The following is a 13355-nucleotide window of genomic DNA, read 5'->3' as shown; positions in this document are numbered from 1 at the left end:
CTAAATCGCAAAAATAAGGTCAAGGTCTTTATAGGTTTTACCTTATGACACACCTACCAGGTTTGTCCAATAAATAGTTAATAGGAAAAATTTATTTTGACACACGTGTGATAGATCTGTGCTGTAAACAATCTGTCAGTTGCTGTTTCAACGTAATTTGGTAATCCAGACAAATATCAGACAAACTCAAAATCAGGTATATAAGAGTATATAGGGCAAAGAATTAGTTATAAAGGAAACATGTGCGTAGAATTAGTATAAAAGATATGAAACGTCATCAGTGTCTTTGACAGGTCAGGAATAACCACCAATTGGTGGATTATACCTCAATTGACGTATAATCCACCAATTGACATATAATGGTATAGACCAATTGAAGTATAATTCTTTGTATTTCAAAGCAAACTATACAACCAAAATGGAGCATTGTTTTCTTATAACCATATTATGGTATGAAAACATGTCAAACATTCCTAGTTAAGTATAGTGACATAACATATTGCATTTAATCAATAATTGTATTTGCAGTTTCTTCTATTGTTATCTTGTCAATTCTTGATTGGTAAATTTTCCACTAATCACCGGTCAATGGACATCAATACTGTCTTCAGTCATGTGATTATGAGTACAACTCACAAGGTGAATGGAGCTCTTTGATAATACTTGACTTTCATTATTAAAAGTCAATCATGGTCAATAGTACAGATGTTTTAACAAAAGAATTGTTATACACATGCATTCTCAAGTGATGCAGCAGGCTTTGACAAAACTGAAACTTTAGGAGGATTCAATAATGGTTATAAAATAGGTTGCAAGTTGCAAAATGATGCTCCTATCCCAGACTAGCGTTTTATTACAAAAAACTTGCATTATACGTCAATTGGTCTATACCAATATATGTCAATTGGTGGATTATACGTCAATTGAGGTATAGTCCACCAATTGGTGGTTATTCCTGACCTGTTTGACATTAAACTATAAAATATTTGGTGTTATTTTTAACATAATTGTTTAAACATCATGCTGACAAAATTCTGTGATGTGTAACCCGATGATTACCTAAACAAATGAGGTCAGAGATTGTCAGCATTACCAAGCAAACTGGCCGATTGCCAAGATCTGCTTACATTCCTTTAGGCTGGTAAGATTGACATTTATCTAGGGAATATAGTCAATTTTAGAGTAACAGGACAATCTGGATCAATGACAAGTCCAACCAAGACAATCCCCACCAGTTTGAAAGACTGAAAATTCTGTAAGTTTTTAGCCCACATTTTACAATGTTTTAGGACACATATACATATTTAGGTCGGGTAACATTATGTTCTTCTTCAGCTACTCAAAGTTTAAATTATGACATCTCCTTTGATTTAAGTTCCTTTGCTGCTTTTGTATGAGCTTGTTTGTTTTTAACATATTTCTGTTACTACTAGTTCACTATAGTTAATGTATGCCTTTACAAGATTAATTAGACAAACTGAATCCCAACTCATCATGTTCATTGAATGTGATTACCTTTTGTTAGTTGATTTAGTTTATATTGATCAGTTGATTACAATGTAAAAACTTTGCAACAACTATCTTATACACAACTATATCTTCATCTTTTCATTTGCCGGATACTCACAAGTTATTATAAATAAGCATGATAAGTGGTATATTTTTGGCAAACTGATTCTATACATTTTGTTTTACCAGGACCTTATAGGTTACAATACACCATTAGATTTTATGGGGGCAGCCATTTTATGAGCATAACATGGTATTCAGAATTAAGAGTATAGCTAATCCTGATTGGTTGATATGTGCGCCCGTTATTTTTTGTAATTAGAGACTTCGTGCATTCTGCATTATACCAAAGGCCAAATAAATTATTTTCCTTAGCCCTAACGGAACTGAGATGTCTTTTAAACGCTAGGATGAGACACGTATTTTTAAGTGCAAAATTGATAGGCATGGGAGATAAGTACAAATTACGCTAAGAAAAGCAACGCGAACCTATATTTTTTGGACCAAAAAATACTGTCCTAATAACTTTTCTTAAATTCTAGCAAGGTTTCGTTAAAATAATCAGCTTTCTAAAGTCTGTATCTCGAAAAAGGCTATCATTGTCGCCTATGGGGAAATTAATTGTTTATTTCAATCTATATAGCGTCGACATTTCTTTATCATAGTGCTCAAAAAGTGTCATAAACAGTAATTTTACTTGATATTTGATGTGAAACCGTATTATTTGGTGACAAATGAATTATTGATTAACTAGTTTTTAAGCTATAGTCTGTTTCATATTTGTATAGCGTTTTACCTTAGAAACAAGGGTGGGTTCGACTTTTGACTTACTGTGGAGAGAATATGTCATTTTCTGAACTTCTGCCGATTTGTTTGAAAAAAGCACATACACGTCTAGAGTTTGGATATACAAATCGATTTTTAAACATGACAATCTCGATCCAAGTGCTGTTATCGAAATTACCAAATTCAGTGAAAATGTACAGAAATGATCCCCTTCGAACATTGAAATGTTCACTCGAATGGCAGACTATAAAAATTAGAATAGGCATGACATTTTGTAGTTAACGAATAGTTTTCGATGTTTCAACACAAATATTTACACATTTTTCACATTTTGAAATGCTATAGTCTTTTTCAAAAATGTACTTTTATACGAAAATGGTTTCATTTAAAACTGTTGTTCAAAATTCACCGTAGTAGTTACATATTGGATCGGTTTTGGTATCAATATAATCAGTACTTGATGACATATAAAGAATCATTGGAGAAAGTGGACATTATCTTCAGGCCCTTTTTAGCAGTACCGCATTTACTAAAAAAATCAGAATTTTTTTTTTCACATTTTTTGACTGGGGTTACCTCTGATAAAAAATTGTGAAAATTCAGAGAGTAATGCCAGAACGTTTTGAAGATGATTTTTGTGTGGCATATATATTTATGCATCTAACGAACTATGAATTGCATGATTCTAGAAAGTATTAAATAGCGTATAGGTTACAATACACCATTAGATTTTATGGGGGCAGCCATTTTATGAGCATAACATGGTATTCAGAATTAAGAGTATAGCTAATCCTGATTGGTTGATATGTGCGCCCGTTATTTTTTGTAATTAGAGACTTCGTGCATTCTGCATTATACCAAAGGCCAAATAAATTATTTTCCTTAGCCCTAACGGAACTGAGATGTCTTTTAAACGCTAGGATGAGACACGTATTTTTAAGTGCAAAATTGATAGGCATGGGAGATAAGTACAAATTACGCTAAGAAAAGCAACGCGAACCTATATTTTTTGGACCAAAAAATACTGTCCTAATAACTTTTCTTAAATTCTAGCAAGGTTTCGTTAAAATAATCAGCTTTCTAAAGTCTGTATCTCGAAAAAGGCTATCATTGTCGCCTATGGGGAAATTAATTGTTTATTTCAATCTATATAGCGTCGACATTTCTTTATCATAGTGCTCAAAAAGTGTCATAAACAGTAATTTTACTTGATATTTGATGTGAAACCGTATTATTTGGTGACAAATGAATTATTGATTAACTAGTTTTTAAGCTATAGTCTGTTTCATATTTGTATAGCGTTTTACCTTAGAAACAAGGGTGGGTTCGACTTTTGACTTACTGTGGAGAGAATATGTCATTTTCTGAACTTCTGCCGATTTGTTTGAAAAAAGCACATACACGTCTAGAGTTTGGATATACAAATCGATTTTTAAACATGACAATCTCGATCCAAGTGCTGTTATCGAAATTACCAAATTCAGTGAAAATGTACAGAAATGATCCCCTTCGAACATTGAAATGTTCACTCGAATGGCAGACTATAAAAATTAGAATAGGCATGACATTTTGTAGTTAACGAATAGTTTTCGATGTTTCAACACAAATATTTACACATTTTTCACATTTTGAAATGCTATAGTCTTTTTCAAAAATGTACTTTTATACGAAAATGGTTTCATTTAAAACTGTTGTTCAAAATTCACCGTAGTAGTTACATATTGGATCGGTTTTGGTATCAATATAATCAGTACTTGATGACATATAAAGAATCATTGGAGAAAGTGGACATTATCTTCAGGCCCTTTTTAGCAGTACCGCATTTACTAAAAAAATCAGAATTTTTTTTTTCACATTTTTTGACTGGGGTTACCTCTGATAAAAAATTGTGAAAATTCAGAGAGTAATGCCAGAACGTTTTGAAGATGATTTTTGTGTGGCATATATATTTATGCATCTAACGAACTATGAATTGCATGATTCTAGAAAGTATTAAATAGCGTATAGGTTACAATACACCATTAGATTTTATGGGGGCAGCCATTTTATGAGCATAACATGGTATTCAGAATTAAGAGTATAGCTAATCCTGATTGGTTGATATGTGCGCCCGTTATTTTTTGTAATTAGAGACTTCGTGCATTCTGCATTATACCAAAGGCCAAATAAATTATTTTCCTTAGCCCTAACGGAACTGAGATGTCTTTTAAACGCTAGGATGAGACACGTATTTTTAAGTGCAAAATTGATAGGCATGGGAGATAAGTACAAATTACGCTAAGAAAAGCAACGCGAACCTATATTTTTTGGACCAAAAAATACTGTCCTAATAACTTTTCTTAAATTCTAGCAAGGTTTCGTTAAAATAATCAGCTTTCTAAAGTCTGTATCTCGAAAAAGGCTATCATTGTCGCCTATGGGGAAATTAATTGTTTATTTCAATCTATATAGCGTCGACATTTCTTTATCATAGTGCTCAAAAAGTGTCATAAACAGTAATTTTACTTGATATTTGATGTGAAACCGTATTATTTGGTGACAAATGAATTATTGATTAACTAGTTTTTAAGCTATAGTCTGTTTCATATTTGTATAGCGTTTTACCTTAGAAACAAGGGTGGGTTCGACTTTTGACTTACTGTGGAGAGAATATGTCATTTTCTGAACTTCTGCCGATTTGTTTGAAAAAAGCACATACACGTCTAGAGTTTGGATATACAAATCGATTTTTAAACATGACAATCTCGATCCAAGTGCTGTTATCGAAATTACCAAATTCAGTGAAAATGTACAGAAATGATCCCCTTCGAACATTGAAATGTTCACTCGAATGGCAGACTATAAAAATTAGAATAGGCATGACATTTTGTAGTTAACGAATAGTTTTCGATGTTTCAACACAAATATTTACACATTTTTCACATTTTGAAATGCTATAGTCTTTTTCAAAAATGTACTTTTATACGAAAATGGTTTCATTTAAAACTGTTGTTCAAAATTCACCGTAGTAGTTACATATTGGATCGGTTTTGGTATCAATATAATCAGTACTTGATGACATATAAAGAATCATTGGAGAAAGTGGACATTATCTTCAGGCCCTTTTTAGCAGTACCGCATTTACTAAAAAAATCAGAATTTTTTTTTTCACATTTTTTGACTGGGGTTACCTCTGATAAAAAATTGTGAAAATTCAGAGAGTAATGCCAGAACGTTTTGAAGATGATTTTTGTGTGGCATATATATTTATGCATCTAACGAACTATGAATTGCATGATTCTAGAAAGTATTAAATAGCGTATAGGTTACAATACACCATTAGATTTTATGGGGGCAGCCATTTTATGAGCATAACATGGTATTCAGAATTAAGAGTATAGCTAATCCTGATTGGTTGATATGTGCGCCCGTTATTTTTTGTAATTAGAGACTTCGTGCATTCTGCATTATACCAAAGGCCAAATAAATTATTTTCCTTAGCCCTAACGGAACTGAGATGTCTTTTAAACGCTAGGATGAGACACGTATTTTTAAGTGCAAAATTGATAGGCATGGGAGATAAGTACAAATTACGCTAAGAAAAGCAACGCGAACCTATATTTTTTGGACCAAAAAATACTGTCCTAATAACTTTTCTTAAATTCTAGCAAGGTTTCGTTAAAATAATCAGCTTTCTAAAGTCTGTATCTCGAAAAAGGCTATCATTGTCGCCTATGGGGAAATTAATTGTTTATTTCAATCTATATAGCGTCGACATTTCTTTATCATAGTGCTCAAAAAGTGTCATAAACAGTAATTTTACTTGATATTTGATGTGAAACCGTATTATTTGGTGACAAATGAATTATTGATTAACTAGTTTTTAAGCTATAGTCTGTTTCATATTTGTATAGCGTTTTACCTTAGAAACAAGGGTGGGTTCGACTTTTGACTTACTGTGGAGAGAATATGTCATTTTCTGAACTTCTGCCGATTTGTTTGAAAAAAGCACATACACGTCTAGAGTTTGGATATACAAATCGATTTTTAAACATGACAATCTCGATCCAAGTGCTGTTATCGAAATTACCAAATTCAGTGAAAATGTACAGAAATGATCCCCTTCGAACATTGAAATGTTCACTCGAATGGCAGACTATAAAAATTAGAATAGGCATGACATTTTGTAGTTAACGAATAGTTTTCGATGTTTCAACACAAATATTTACACATTTTTCACATTTTGAAATGCTATAGTCTTTTTCAAAAATGTACTTTTATACGAAAATGGTTTCATTTAAAACTGTTGTTCAAAATTCACCGTAGTAGTTACATATTGGATCGGTTTTGGTATCAATATAATCAGTACTTGATGACATATAAAGAATCATTGGAGAAAGTGGACATTATCTTCAGGCCCTTTTTAGCAGTACCGCATTTACTAAAAAAATCAGAATTTTTTTTTTCACATTTTTTGACTGGGGTTACCTCTGATAAAAAATTGTGAAAATTCAGAGAGTAATGCCAGAACGTTTTGAAGATGATTTTTGTGTGGCATATATATTTATGCATCTAACGAACTATGAATTGCATGATTCTAGAAAGTATTAAATAGCGTATAGGTTACAATACACCATTAGATTTTATGGGGGCAGCCATTTTATGAGCATAACATGGTATTCAGAATTAAGAGTATAGCTAATCCTGATTGGTTGATATGTGCGCCCGTTATTTTTTGTAATTAGAGACTTCGTGCATTCTGCATTATACCAAAGGCCAAATAAATTATTTTCCTTAGCCCTAACGGAACTGAGATGTCTTTTAAACGCTAGGATGAGACACGTATTTTTAAGTGCAAAATTGATAGGCATGGGAGATAAGTACAAATTACGCTAAGAAAAGCAACGCGAACCTATATTTTTTGGACCAAAAAATACTGTCCTAATAACTTTTCTTAAATTCTAGCAAGGTTTCGTTAAAATAATCAGCTTTCTAAAGTCTGTATCTCGAAAAAGGCTATCATTGTCGCCTATGGGGAAATTAATTGTTTATTTCAATCTATATAGCGTCGACATTTCTTTATCATAGTGCTCAAAAAGTGTCATAAACAGTAATTTTACTTGATATTTGATGTGAAACCGTATTATTTGGTGACAAATGAATTATTGATTAACTAGTTTTTAAGCTATAGTCTGTTTCATATTTGTATAGCGTTTTACCTTAGAAACAAGGGTGGGTTCGACTTTTGACTTACTGTGGAGAGAATATGTCATTTTCTGAACTTCTGCCGATTTGTTTGAAAAAAGCACATACACGTCTAGAGTTTGGATATACAAATCGATTTTTAAACATGACAATCTCGATCCAAGTGCTGTTATCGAAATTACCAAATTCAGTGAAAATGTACAGAAATGATCCCCTTCGAACATTGAAATGTTCACTCGAATGGCAGACTATAAAAATTAGAATAGGCATGACATTTTGTAGTTAACGAATAGTTTTCGATGTTTCAACACAAATATTTACACATTTTTCACATTTTGAAATGCTATAGTCTTTTTCAAAAATGTACTTTTATACGAAAATGGTTTCATTTAAAACTGTTGTTCAAAATTCACCGTAGTAGTTACATATTGGATCGGTTTTGGTATCAATATAATCAGTACTTGATGACATATAAAGAATCATTGGAGAAAGTGGACATTATCTTCAGGCCCTTTTTAGCAGTACCGCATTTACTAAAAAAATCAGAATTTTTTTTTTCACATTTTTTGACTGGGGTTACCTCTGATAAAAAATTGTGAAAATTCAGAGAGTAATGCCAGAACGTTTTGAAGATGATTTTTGTGTGGCATATATATTTATGCATCTAACGAACTATGAATTGCATGATTCTAGAAAGTATTAAATAGCGTATAGGTTACAATACACCATTAGATTTTATGGGGGCAGCCATTTTATGAGCATAACATGGTATTCAGAATTAAGAGTATAGCTAATCCTGATTGGTTGATATGTGCGCCCGTTATTTTTTGTAATTAGAGACTTCGTGCATTCTGCATTATACCAAAGGCCAAATAAATTATTTTCCTTAGCCCTAACGGAACTGAGATGTCTTTTAAACGCTAGGATGAGACACGTATTTTTAAGTGCAAAATTGATAGGCATGGGAGATAAGTACAAATTACGCTAAGAAAAGCAACGCGAACCTATATTTTTTGGACCAAAAAATACTGTCCTAATAACTTTTCTTAAATTCTAGCAAGGTTTCGTTAAAATAATCAGCTTTCTAAAGTCTGTATCTCGAAAAAGGCTATCATTGTCGCCTATGGGGAAATTAATTGTTTATTTCAATCTATATAGCGTCGACATTTCTTTATCATAGTGCTCAAAAAGTGTCATAAACAGTAATTTTACTTGATATTTGATGTGAAACCGTATTATTTGGTGACAAATGAATTATTGATTAACTAGTTTTTAAGCTATAGTCTGTTTCATATTTGTATAGCGTTTTACCTTAGAAACAAGGGTGGGTTCGACTTTTGACTTACTGTGGAGAGAATATGTCATTTTCTGAACTTCTGCCGATTTGTTTGAAAAAAGCACATACACGTCTAGAGTTTGGATATACAAATCGATTTTTAAACATGACAATCTCGATCCAAGTGCTGTTATCGAAATTACCAAATTCAGTGAAAATGTACAGAAATGATCCCCTTCGAACATTGAAATGTTCACTCGAATGGCAGACTATAAAAATTAGAATAGGCATGACATTTTGTAGTTAACGAATAGTTTTCGATGTTTCAACACAAATATTTACACATTTTTCACATTTTGAAATGCTATAGTCTTTTTCAAAAATGTACTTTTATACGAAAATGGTTTCATTTAAAACTGTTGTTCAAAATTCACCGTAGTAGTTACATATTGGATCGGTTTTGGTATCAATATAATCAGTACTTGATGACATATAAAGAATCATTGGAGAAAGTGGACATTATCTTCAGGCCCTTTTTAGCAGTACCGCATTTACTAAAAAAATCAGAATTTTTTTTTTCACATTTTTTGACTGGGGTTACCTCTGATAAAAAATTGTGAAAATTCAGAGAGTAATGCCAGAACGTTTTGAAGATGATTTTTGTGTGGCATATATATTTATGCATCTAACGAACTATGAATTGCATGATTCTAGAAAGTATTAAATAGCGTATAGGTTACAATACACCATTAGATTTTATGGGGGCAGCCATTTTATGAGCATAACATGGTATTCAGAATTAAGAGTATAGCTAATCCTGATTGGTTGATATGTGCGCCCGTTATTTTTTGTAATTAGAGACTTCGTGCATTCTGCATTATACCAAAGGCCAAATAAATTATTTTCCTTAGCCCTAACGGAACTGAGATGTCTTTTAAACGCTAGGATGAGACACGTATTTTTAAGTGCAAAATTGATAGGCATGGGAGATAAGTACAAATTACGCTAAGAAAAGCAACGCGAACCTATATTTTTTGGACCAAAAAATACTGTCCTAATAACTTTTCTTAAATTCTAGCAAGGTTTCGTTAAAATAATCAGCTTTCTAAAGTCTGTATCTCGAAAAAGGCTATCATTGTCGCCTATGGGGAAATTAATTGTTTATTTCAATCTATATAGCGTCGACATTTCTTTATCATAGTGCTCAAAAAGTGTCATAAACAGTAATTTTACTTGATATTTGATGTGAAACCGTATTATTTGGTGACAAATGAATTATTGATTAACTAGTTTTTAAGCTATAGTCTGTTTCATATTTGTATAGCGTTTTACCTTAGAAACAAGGGTGGGTTCGACTTTTGACTTACTGTGGAGAGAATATGTCATTTTCTGAACTTCTGCCGATTTGTTTGAAAAAAGCACATACACGTCTAGAGTTTGGATATACAAATCGATTTTTAAACATGACAATCTCGATCCAAGTGCTGTTATCGAAATTACCAAATTCAGTGAAAATGTACAGAAATGATCCCCTTCGAACATTGAAATGTTCACTCGAATGGCAGACTATAAAAATTAGAATAGGCATGACATTTTGTAGTTAACGAATAGTTTTCGATGTTTCAACACAAATATTTACACATTTTTCACATTTTGAAATGCTATAGTCTTTTTCAAAAATGTACTTTTATACGAAAATGGTTTCATTTAAAACTGTTGTTCAAAATTCACCGTAGTAGTTACATATTGGATCGGTTTTGGTATCAATATAATCAGTACTTGATGACATATAAAGAATCATTGGAGAAAGTGGACATTATCTTCAGGCCCTTTTTAGCAGTACCGCATTTACTAAAAAAATCAGAATTTTTTTTTTCACATTTTTTGACTGGGGTTACCTCTGATAAAAAATTGTGAAAATTCAGAGAGTAATGCCAGAACGTTTTGAAGATGATTTTTGTGTGGCATATATATTTATGCATCTAACGAACTATGAATTGCATGATTCTAGAAAGTATTAAATAGCGTATAGGTTACAATACACCATTAGATTTTATGGGGGCAGCCATTTTATGAGCATAACATGGTATTCAGAATTAAGAGTATAGCTAATCCTGATTGGTTGATATGTGCGCCCGTTATTTTTTGTAATTAGAGACTTCGTGCATTCTGCATTATACCAAAGGCCAAATAAATTATTTTCCTTAGCCCTAACGGAACTGAGATGTCTTTTAAACGCTAGGATGAGACACGTATTTTTAAGTGCAAAATTGATAGGCATGGGAGATAAGTACAAATTACGCTAAGAAAAGCAACGCGAACCTATATTTTTTGGACCAAAAAATACTGTCCTAATAACTTTTCTTAAATTCTAGCAAGGTTTCGTTAAAATAATCAGCTTTCTAAAGTCTGTATCTCGAAAAAGGCTATCATTGTCGCCTATGGGGAAATTAATTGTTTATTTCAATCTATATAGCGTCGACATTTCTTTATCATAGTGCTCAAAAAGTGTCATAAACAGTAATTTTACTTGATATTTGATGTGAAACCGTATTATTTGGTGACAAATGAATTATTGATTAACTAGTTTTTAAGCTATAGTCTGTTTCATATTTGTATAGCGTTTTACCTTAGAAACAAGGGTGGGTTCGACTTTTGACTTACTGTGGAGAGAATATGTCATTTTCTGAACTTCTGCCGATTTGTTTGAAAAAAGCACATACACGTCTAGAGTTTGGATATACAAATCGATTTTTAAACATGACAATCTCGATCCAAGTGCTGTTATCGAAATTACCAAATTCAGTGAAAATGTACAGAAATGATCCCCTTCGAACATTGAAATGTTCACTCGAATGGCAGACTATAAAAATTAGAATAGGCATGACATTTTGTAGTTAACGAATAGTTTTCGATGTTTCAACACAAATATTTACACATTTTTCACATTTTGAAATGCTATAGTCTTTTTCAAAAATGTACTTTTATACGAAAATGGTTTCATTTAAAACTGTTGTTCAAAATTCACCGTAGTAGTTACATATTGGATCGGTTTTGGTATCAATATAATCAGTACTTGATGACATATAAAGAATCATTGGAGAAAGTGGACATTATCTTCAGGCCCTTTTTAGCAGTACCGCATTTACTAAAAAAATCAGAATTTTTTTTTTCACATTTTTTGACTGGGGTTACCTCTGATAAAAAATTGTGAAAATTCAGAGAGTAATGCCAGAACGTTTTGAAGATGATTTTTGTGTGGCATATATATTTATGCATCTAACGAACTATGAATTGCATGATTCTAGAAAGTATTAAATAGCGTATAGGTTACAATACACCATTAGATTTTATGGGGGCAGCCATTTTATGAGCATAACATGGTATTCAGAATTAAGAGTATAGCTAATCCTGATTGGTTGATATGTGCGCCCGTTATTTTTTGTAATTAGAGACTTCGTGCATTCTGCATTATACCAAAGGCCAAATAAATTATTTTCCTTAGCCCTAACGGAACTGAGATGTCTTTTAAACGCTAGGATGAGACACGTATTTTTAAGTGCAAAATTGATAGGCATGGGAGATAAGTACAAATTACGCTAAGAAAAGCAACGCGAACCTATATTTTTTGGACCAAAAAATACTGTCCTAATAACTTTTCTTAAATTCTAGCAAGGTTTCGTTAAAATAATCAGCTTTCTAAAGTCTGTATCTCGAAAAAGGCTATCATTGTCGCCTATGGGGAAATTAATTGTTTATTTCAATCTATATAGCGTCGACATTTCTTTATCATAGTGCTCAAAAAGTGTCATAAACAGTAATTTTACTTGATATTTGATGTGAAACCGTATTATTTGGTGACAAATGAATTATTGATTAACTAGTTTTTAAGCTATAGTCTGTTTCATATTTGTATAGCGTTTTACCTTAGAAACAAGGGTGGGTTCGACTTTTGACTTACTGTGGAGAGAATATGTCATTTTCTGAACTTCTGCCGATTTGTTTGAAAAAAGCACATACACGTCTAGAGTTTGGATATACAAATCGATTTTTAAACATGACAATCTCGATCCAAGTGCTGTTATCGAAATTACCAAATTCAGTGAAAATGTACAGAAATGATCCCCTTCGAACATTGAAATGTTCACTCGAATGGCAGACTATAAAAATTAGAATAGGCATGACATTTTGTAGTTAACGAATAGTTTTCGATGTTTCAACACAAATATTTACACATTTTTCACATTTTGAAATGCTATAGTCTTTTTCAAAAATGTACTTTTATACGAAAATGGTTTCATTTAAAACTGTTGTTCAAAATTCACCGTAGTAGTTACATATTGGATCGGTTTTGGTATCAATATAATCAGTACTTGATGACATATAAAGAATCATTGGAGAAAGTGGACATTATCTTCAGGCCCTTTTTAGCAGTACCGCATTTACTAAAAAAATCAGAATTTTTTTTTTCACATTTTTTGACTGGGGTTACCTCTGATAAAAAATTGTGAAAATTCAGAGAGTAATGCCAGAACGTTTTGAAGATGATTTTTGTGTGGCATATATATTTATGCATCTAACGAACTATGAATTGCATGAT

At 32.0% G+C, this 13355-nt stretch overlaps 1 protein-coding gene across 3 annotated transcripts in view; it reads left to right on the top strand.

Annotated features, from left to right (window-relative positions):
- Nucleotides 1-47: 47 nt before the first annotated feature.
- The window catches only part of LOC127700556 (cystathionine beta-synthase-like), an 80423-nt gene continuing 67115 nt past the window's right edge, over nt 48-13355 (top strand). The window contains exon 1 of one of the 3 annotated variants that reach the window (XM_052204103.1): nt 48-196. The gene's annotated coding sequence lies outside the window, so the exon portion shown is untranslated. The remainder of the gene's footprint in view (nt 197-13355) is intronic. The other 2 variants (XM_052204102.1, XM_052204104.1) reach the window with 2 other exon arrangements.

This window comes from Mytilus californianus, unplaced genomic scaffold (genome assembly GCF_021869535.1).
Source record: "Mytilus californianus isolate M0D057914Y unplaced genomic scaffold, xbMytCali1.0.p SCAF_5, whole genome shotgun sequence".
NCBI classification, from domain to species: domain Eukaryota; kingdom Metazoa; phylum Mollusca; class Bivalvia; order Mytilida; family Mytilidae; genus Mytilus; species Mytilus californianus.
This window is presented reverse-complemented; position numbering and strand designations above follow the sequence as displayed.